The sequence below is a fragment of the Zingiber officinale genome, chromosome 2A (assembly GCF_018446385.1).
Source record: "Zingiber officinale cultivar Zhangliang chromosome 2A, Zo_v1.1, whole genome shotgun sequence".
In the NCBI taxonomy this organism is placed as follows: Eukaryota; Viridiplantae; Streptophyta; class Magnoliopsida; order Zingiberales; family Zingiberaceae; genus Zingiber; species Zingiber officinale.
This window is the reverse complement of record NC_055988.1, coordinates 119,105,346-119,115,288: the sequence shown is the minus strand read 5'-3', so window position 1 is coordinate 119,115,288 and position 9,943 is coordinate 119,105,346. Positions and strand designations below refer to the sequence as shown.

Here is a 9,943-nt window from a genome sequence, read left to right as displayed (position 1 = left end):
AGTTTTCTTTGTATGGATTTTGAAATACCAAACACAAGAGGCTAATGATTCTAGGTTTCAGATTTATGATTCAAATTTGTATTTCTTTTATTTTTTGATCTTGTAATTCAATTATTCTTATTGGTTAAACCTAGGGTTACTATAAGGAGATTAAATATTAAATTTCATTGAAAGGCTTTGTCTAGGAAGTGGTGGATGCTCCCATAACCAAGAAGACCTAGTGTCTCACCATATTTAACCTGGAAGCCGATCTCTAAAATAAATATTTAATCGAATTTGTAACATGGGTGAATTTAGATCAATAATGTTAAGCATCATTTACAATCCAAGTCTAAACCACTAAGAACAGATAAGTTGAATTTGGAATCAATAATGTTAAGTTCTGTTTACGATTCCAAATTTAATTTCTAAAGAACACAATAAGTTGTTAGGAAAGGTTCAGGACTTGTACAAAATTTTTATACAAGGGAACCGATACGATATTCCGAGTAGCAACCAACAATTGGTATCAGAACTAGGGTTTGCCTCTATGTGTTTGGTTTTCTGTTTAATTATGCACATGTCATACATAATTTAGGAAGGATAATAGTAGGATATGCTAACTCTGTCGTTGCAGGCTCCAACTATTATGGCTTATTGTGATTGTGTGTGATTGGACCCTTGGACATGTCAAGGGTATTTTATGTGTGTGCATGATTGTATTTATTAAATATAACAGGAGCTGTATTAGTTTTAGGATTTTATTTTTTATTCGATCTAGATTATATATACATTCCTTCATGGAATATAGGATCGATAAATGTAAAATTTTATTTTTGTCGCGGATCGTATCCTTGCGAGGCGTGGTGCTATTTGAGGACTAGAGGCGCAGCAGAAAAAGAAGCAAGATAGATGCAACGACTAGAACCGATTGCGGTGGCTAAAGAAGGCAGCAGTTAGGGTTGGCAGCACACGGAGGACAGTGATGGAAGAGGTCGTAATAGTTGGAAAATTATATTTCCATATTTATTGCTTTTATTTACTGTGATGTGTGTGATGTGTGCTTGCATGGTTAAAATTCCTCATCTTAAATAACTAAGTGGGAGAGGGATTTTAAATAAATTCCACGGTCTCTATTATTGGTTTGTAAGTGATGCAACAAACTTGTGGGTTGCCTCTGAGTGCCTCCCTCCACAACAAATGAGTTTGTTTGTGGATCACTAGATCAAACTTCCTTTTTGGATGGTTATAGGAAATTATTTAGGAGCGTGTTATCTTCTCTAACTGAAGGGGTGCAATCCCATTTAATGGACTAAGTATCAAGTAATGGTATACACTTAGGCGCATTTAATAGTATCCTCCCCAACGGAGTCACTGCTATTATTTGTGTAACCAAAGGAAAACCAACTATTAATTTATCATAAAGATAGGTAAAACCTCCTCCTACAAACAATTGAATTTGTATACGTCCATACTAACGTGGCATACAAAATTCATGGTGTTTGAGGTAATTTAAGGTTGACAAGATATTAATGGGTAAGACCCTCCTCTTACTAATGTTTGAATTTATATACGTCCACACTAAAATGGCATACAAAATTCACAGTGTTTGAGGTGTTGGTGAATTTAAATGATATTGTTTTGAGGAATCAATATTATTTTAAATTCAAAGTTTTGACTAAATATTTGATCAAAGACAGACCAACTATTAATTTTATTTGTCAGGTTGACGAGATAATAAAATTAATGGATAAAATCTCCTCTTACAAATATTTGAATTTGTATACGTCCACACTAACGTGGCATACAAAATTCACGGGGATTTTGAGGTGTTGGTCTTGACCAAATATTTTTGTGATTCTTAGGATTTCAAATGTTTTCCAATCCTCTAGCTGTTATACTATAGAATAGACTTAGTAGTCCTAATTATAATGATTGGAAACAAAAACTTGGACACTAAGGTGGACTATCTCTCAGAATTGAGAACAATAAAGGTGTATTTTATTCATTAGTTGTTGAAACATGTTTAGTGGTGTTATCTACCGGTACCTGGTGTATAGATATAGGAGCCACTGATCATGTTTGCAATTCATTGCAGGGGTTCTAGGAAACCCGATAACTATATGAAGGGGAAATCACCGTCTACATGGGCACTGCTGCAAAAGCAGCAGCTGTTGCAGTGGGAGAAGTTTATCCTCTGATAAGAATAAAACATGGATTTTGAGAAATTGTCTTTACGTACCAAGTTTAGAAAGAACTTGATTTTAGTTTCTAAACTATTCAAAGAACTTGATATTCTATCTCTTTTGATAACAGAGTTGTTATCAAGAAAAATAGAGAAGTTATCTATTTTGGTATGTTGGTTGGCAATTTATATATTCTAAATCCAAAAACTCCCACGATACAATAAATGGAAATTAATAACACATCTTCTAACTCTAATAAGAGAAAGCAACCTTCGGAAATGAACCAATCATATCTTTGGCATCTAAGGCTAGGTAATATTAACTTGAGTAGGATTCAAAGGATAATAGTCGATGAACTTTTGGGTTCATTGGTGGTGGAAAACTTTCCAACCTGCAAGTCTTACTTGGAAAGAAAAATGGCCAAGAGGCTTTTTAAGTCTAAGGGGTATAGAGCCAAAGATGTGTAGGAATTGGTTCATTCTGATTTGTGTAGACCTATGACTATCCAGGCAAGAGGTGGTTACGAATATTTCATTTCTTTTATAGACGACTATTCGAGATAAGGGTACATTTACTTGATGCGTCGCAAGTCTAAGTGCTTTGATAAGTTCAAAGAATACAAGGCTGATGTGGAGAAATGTCAAGGTAAAAGTATCAAGACACTACAATGAGATCGTAGTGGCGAGTACCTCTTAGGAGAATTTAGGAGTCACTTATCAGAAGTCGGGATTCAATCCCAACTGTCTGCACCGGATACACCCCAATAGAATGGTGTGACAGAACGAAGGTATAGGACTCTTATGAAAATGATTAGATCGATGATGAGTTATTCAGAATTACCAAATTCGTTTTGGGGACATACTCTGGAAACGGCAATAAACATAGTACCTTCTAAAGTCAGAACCCTCTACTCCCATAGAATTGTAGAATGGGCGTAAGCCTAGTCTGAAGCATATTCAGATTTGGGGTAGTCCAGCACATGTGTTGAAGGGAGACACTGATAAGTTAGACAGGAGTTCACTTGTTTGTGGGTTATCCTAGAGAAATGAAAGAAAGGTTTATAGTCCTAAAAAATCATAAGGTTATTGTTAACACCAATGCCCAATTTTTAGAAGAGGATTATGTTATGAACCATAAGTCTATGAGTAAAATTGTTCTTAAGGAAATTAGAGAAGACACGTTTAAACTAGTACCAACTGTACAAGATGTGATACCACAAGAAACTGCAACACGTGTCATAAATGATCCACAATTACAGACAGTGTCTCGTCATAGTGGGAGGGTTGTTAGGCAACCTAAAAAATTCATGTTTTGGGAAAGTCTTTGGACTAGATCCCTGGTAAACATGAGCCTAATTCCCAGACATATGACGAAGCGCTCCAAGATAAAGATGCAGCATCTTGGCAAAGAGCAATGAATACAGAAGTGGAATCTATGTATTTTAATGAAGTTTGGGAGCTTGTAGAACCACCAAATGGTGTAAGCCATTGAGCGTAAATAGGTCTACAATAGAAAAAAGAGGGACAGACAGGAAGGTGGAAACTTCCAAAGCAAGGCTTTTTGAAAAAGGGTATCTATTATGAGGAAACTTTTTCACTGGTAACCATGCTTAAGTCTATCCAAATTCTTTTATCTATTGCTGCTCATATGAATTATGAGATTTGGCAAGTGGATGTCAAGACAGCTTTCCTTAATGGAAGTCTTAAAGAAAGCATCCATATGAAGTTACCAGAGGGGTTCATTGCAAAGGACAAAGAGCATCTTGTATATAAGCTCAATCGGTCTATTTATGGACTAAAGCAAGCTTCAAGGCCTTGGAACATCCGGTATGGATTTATTCAATGTCCGGATGAGTCATGTGTATACAAGAAATGTGATAGAAACGTGGCGGTATTTCTTGTACTATACATAGATAACATTTTTGATAGTTGGAAACAATATCAAAGTGTTGTCGGAAGTAAGGATATAGTTGTCCAAGCAATTCGATATGAAGGACTTGGGAGAATGCGCACATATTCTCGGGATCAAAGTAATAAGGGATCACAAGAAAAGAATGTTGTGCTTATTCCGAGCTTCATATATCGATACTATCCTAGCTCGTTTTAGCATGCAAGACTCTGTGAAAGGTTGGTTTTTTCTACCTTTTGGGCATGGAGTATATTTATCTAAAGAGATGTCTCCGAATTCATCAAAAGAGATAGAAAAAATAAAGACAGTTCCTTATGCTTCAGCTATAGGAAGCCTAATGTATGCTAGTTGTAAACGAGACTGGATATCTGTTTTGCTGCGGACATGGTTAGCAGATATCAAAGTAACCCAGGACTGGGACACTGGACTGTCGTAAAGCATATATTAAAGTACCTGAGAAGGACTAGAGATTATATACTAGTTTACAAGGTAAATGATTTGATCCCTGTGGGTTACATAGATTTTGACTTCCAATCATATAGAGATAATAGTAAGTCGACCTCGAGGTTTTGTGTTTACTTTAGGAGGTACAGTCATAACAATGAAGGAGTGTTAAGCATAGATGTTTTTCGGACTCCACCCTAGAAACTGAGTATGTGGCAGCCTCTGAGGCAGCCATAGAAGCTGTATGGCTTAGAAACTTCATGATGGACTTAAATGTGATTTCTGGTTTGCCCAAAATTATTACAATGTATTGTGATAATAAGTGGTGCAATAGCAAACTTGGAGAAACCATGAGCCCATAAGGCAAGTAAACACATAGAGCGCAAGTACCACCCAATACGAGACATCGTATAATAAGGAGAAGTTGTTGCCGCCTAGATTGCATTAGGTGATAACCTGGGAGATCCTTTCACTAAGGTCCTTAAGGCAAGAGCTTTTGATGGGCATGTTGAGGGGTTGGAAATCAGATGTATGGCAGGATATATGGCAGCATAGTCTTTTAGTATAAGTGGGAGATTGTTGGAATGAATACTAAAAGTTTAGCTTTTTATATAAACATTTATTTAGAAATAAGAATCACATTGGTCAAATGTCTACATTTATGCTAAATGTAGTCCATTTAATTTATATTATAGATAACATAGTGTGAGGAGACACACAGAAGTTCATGTTATCAGTTCCTTATAAATTATAAACAGTTACTCACAACCAAGATGGAATAGGCAAACCATTGGAGTGGTTGTAGTGTAATTAGATATTAGTTTATCTTGATTAATAAATTACACTGGTACACTATGAGTGTATTGAGCAGGATTATTTAAGATAGTATCTTTTTATACTGATTATATAAAAGAACAATACCTCTGTTATTATGGAAGTGTGTGCGCTTAATCATAATATAATAACAAGCACGTATACATAATAGTTATTTCTTTTATTTATCAAAGGGTGTGATTTAGCTCGTTAAATCAATAGGTCCGATAAGTTGGGAAATGATATTATTTATATGGTGTGTTGTTGATTATAGAATGAAACTGTGTCCTAGTAATCTAAGTTGATGATGTCGTCTTGAAGAGCTCATAAGGATTGTCATGTAAACCCTGCAGGTGGACCTAGTCCGGCATGACAATAAAGTTGAGTGGTACTACTCTTGGAGCTAGATATTAATTAAGTGAGTTGTCAGTAACTCATTTAATTAATGGACATTCGATATCTTAAACACAGGGAGACTAACGCACTCATGATAAGAAGGAGCTCATATTGTAATATGGGATTGGTGCGGTAGTGCAATAATAACTCTTTAGTGGAATGAGATATTATTGATGAACTCGAGTTGGGTGTTCGGGGCGAACACGGGAAGCTCAAGTTCATCGAAAGACCAAAACTAATTCCTCCTCTTGGTACCTATTGTAGCCTCTTATATAAAGTCTTATATCCGCCCAAAGCTTAGCTTCTTAAGGCCCAAGTTAGGGTCGGCCAAGCCTTGCTTGGAGACCAAGCAAGGGGCCAGCCAAGCCAAGCTTGGAGCCCAAGCTAGGGCTAGCCAAGCCTTGCTTGGTGCCCAAGTAAGGGGTCGCCCACACCATGAAGAAGAGGAAGTTTTATTTTGTAAAATTTTTCCTTTTATAGAGATCCATTAAAAGGATTTAAAAAGATGATTTTAATATAAAGCTTTCCTTTTTTATATCGGTCATAAAAGGAAATAAAAGGGAGTTTTAAAAATTTTCCTTTTATGTTGGTTTTAAAAGAGAGTTTTAAATTTTAAAATCTTTTCTTTTATAAATTTCTACAAAGAAATAAAAGAGATATTTGAAATCTTTCCTTATTTGTATATATCTATAATGTGAAAGAAAGATTTTAATTTTTGTTATAAAACTTTCCTTTATGAAACCATGTTTTTATTTTAAATCTTATCTTTTATAGATATCCATAAAAGGATTTAAAAGAGAGAGATTTTTATTTATAAAATATTCCTTTTATAACTATCCACAAAAGGGATTTTAAAAGAGAGATTTTAATTTTGTTTAAAATCTTTCCTTGCTTGGAGAATAAACATGTGGTCAGCGGCCATGTCATAGATAAGAAAGGAAGTTTTATTTTTTTGTTATAAAACTTTCCTTATTTGCCAAGACCAAGGAATATAAAAAGAGAGGGTAGAGATGTCTCACCTTACACAAGAATACATCTTCTATTCCTCTCCTCTCTTCCTTGGTGGTGGCTGGCCCTTACTCTTTCTCTCTTCTCCTTTGTTTTCCCTCTTGGTGGCCGGCCGCATATTGATGGCCGGTTGCTTGAAGGAGAAGAAGAAGAGGAGGTTCTCTTGTCTAGCATCCCTTGGAGCTTAGTTGGTGATCGAAGTTCTACATCTCTATGAGATTGTTGGTGGCCGAAACTTGGAAGGAAGAAGAAGGCTTGGGTGGATTCTCGTCTTGGTAGATCGTCGCCCACACGAAGTCCAAGATAAGAAGAGGAATACAATAGAAGATCGTGAGGTCTATAAGTTACAAAGAAAGATATAACTTGTTGTCTTATTCCGCATCATACTAGTTTTCTTTGTATAAATTTTGAAATACCAAATACAAGAGGCTAACGATTCTAGGTTTCGGATTTATGATTCGAATTTGTGTTTCTTTTGTTTTTCGATCTTGTGATTCGATTGTTCTTATTGGTTAAACCTAGCGTTACTATAAGGAGATTAAATATTGAATTTCGTTGAAAGACTTTGTCTAGGAAGTGGTGGATGCTCCCATAACGAAGAAAGTCTAGTGTCTCGCCATGTTTAACCTGGAAGTCGATCTCTGAAATAATATTTAATCGAATTTGTAACATGGGTGGATTTGGATCAATAATGTTAAGCATCGTTTGCAATCCAAGTTTAAACCACTAAGAACAGATATAAGTTGAACTTGGAATCAATAATGTTAAGTTCTGTTTGCGATTCCAAATTTAATTTCTAAAGAACGTAATAGGTTGTTAGGAAAGGTTCAGGACTTGTATAAAATTTTTGTACAAAGAAACCGGTACGATATTCCAAATAGCAGCCAATAAAATTATCACCCTCTAATTAATTGGGGCACATGTGGAGACATTAGTAGAGTAATATATGTATCATGGTGTTAGTGGGTTAATCGTATCTATTATGGAATTAATGAATTAGTGCATATTTAGTGATGGAGGAGTTAGTGATTCGTGACAAAGAATTCCAATAGCATATGAGAATGAAGATTGATTAGAGATATTCCCACCTTTGACAAAGATCTTCTCATCGTTGGCCGGAAAAAGTCCCAACAAATGAAGATTGATTTGATGTCGCCTAGCATATGAAAATTTCAATAGGGACAGTACTATCAGAGTTTGGCATTGTTATATCTGTTACAGTAAAAAGTGATTCCGCTTGATTCTACAAAAAGACTTTTAGAGAATCATCTACCAGTTAGTTATTATAGAGGAGTCCTAGAGGTGAAATCACTACCGGCTGAGATCTTGGAAAAAAACAAAAATTGAAGACAATAGTTAGAATGACACTAGGATGTCCCAATGAATAGTCAAGAGTTTTAAGATTAGAAAAACTTGTCTCATCTTATGTTTCTCCCTTCCTTTTATGCTACCTTTGATGCCCTTTTACTTTCCTATGTATTAATGACCGTTTATCACTTGTATTGGCTTTACGTCTTCCCAATACCAACGGCGAAGCCAAGTAGTAGTTTACTTGGGCTGTAACAAAGTTCTTTTAGCCTGAGCATAACTTGGGAGGTTATTTGTATCCGGACAGGCTACAAATTTTGACTCCACCCTTGCCTAATGCCTTAATGATTATTTTACTGATGGCTAATGTTAAAAGTATATTAAATATGAAATATAAATGGGGAGGGTCCATCCCATAGAGCATGGGATCACTAAGGTAGAGAAGGATTTGAGCTGACATTATCAATACGATGAAGTCATCCTTAGTTTGGGAGGATCAGAGCATATGACCTTGGCATAGCTGCTTGGGACAACCATGACATAGCTGGTCGAGAGAAAGCTAGGAGCATTCGATTAGGAATACTCGATTGGTAGTTGTGTCTCCCGACTAGGAGTGTGCCTTGTGGTTAGATGACACCCGAACGACCATCGAGAGGACCAGAGCATATGACCTTGGCCAGAGCCGGTCCTGGTTGTTTAAAGGCCCTGGGCAAAACTATTAGTTATGCCCCAATTTTATTTTTCCACCGAAACTTAAACAATGTATTCAGTGGTTAAGAATTAAAATCTTTCTAAATACTAGTCCCTATAAAGTAGTACTAAGGAGTTCAGAATAGCAAAACACAAGAAAAAGATATCTGAACAGTAGAATTATTTGCTTCTGATAGATTCTACAAGGAGGTCCAAGTTCAGTCCAGATATTCTACAAAAAATCATAAAAATTTGTAAGGCGTGGAAACACATTTGGGTGAAACTATGAAAAAACTTTATAATTTATTGAGGAAAATAGAGATATGTAGGGGGCATGTTAGAAAGAAGTGACTACTAGATATATAGCAGCAATATTTCCAATAGAGATGATGGGAGATAATTTAAGGAAGCATACCATAACTAGAGAAAGGAAAAATAAACTTACCTGTGGTGATGCACCAAAAGGAATATGCTGACCTCCAACAGTGAAGCATAATTCCTCTCCAAACTACATACAAGGAATAAAAAAGGAAGTTCATTTATGGAGAATTTATAAAAATAGATCAATATTTAGAATTTCTGTATCTTTTCAATCCACATATTCAACGAAGAAATGAATGCCACGGGTGGTGGTGGAATGTTTTAGAATCACACAAATAAAAGCTAAAACAAGAAACTTAAGTAACATGTTATTGATGTTCTGGAAGCATCATTTAGAAGCAATATCAAATAGGAGAGGGTCCAACTAAGACCGCATACTAACCTTAACGTGCACTTCTTCCATGTATAGACTGTCAATAGGCAATGGAGGGAGCGGTCATCAGCGACAGCAGTTGTGAAAACCTAAACATAGGAGAAGCATTAATATCATTTATACAAAAGTTTACAAATTCTAACCCAACATAATCACCATGAAAGCAAACATAATTTAAGATACTGTTTGAGAATGTGGGAAGAATTATAGAAAAGCAATAAGATAATTCAAGCATACCATGAAAACACTTTTCCACCCAGACTTCACATGATTAACACAACTCAAAACCATCTAAGAAACACATCGAACAATAAGCTCACAAATTTCATAAGAATTACTTTTCTGCATGATGACCACAAAAGGTTTCAAGAATTCATTCTGGAAGTTATAATTAGCAAGTTCTTCTCGCTCCAAAAATTTCATAGCTAATTGCCTTAGTGAATCCATTACAAAGATT

General features: G+C 35.7%; 1 long non-coding RNA gene across 1 annotated transcript; it reads right to left on the bottom strand.

The window, feature by feature from the left end:
• Nucleotides 1-8,820: 8,820 nt before the first annotated feature.
• LOC122039944 lies at nt 8,821-9,538 on the bottom strand. Its single transcript, XR_006128447.1, has 3 exons — nt 9,496-9,538; nt 9,178-9,240; nt 8,821-8,964 (listed from the first exon to the last, which is right to left on the bottom strand). It is a non-coding gene; the product is annotated as an uncharacterized LOC122039944 (long non-coding RNA).
• Between the last annotated feature and the right edge of the window lie 405 nt (nt 9,539-9,943).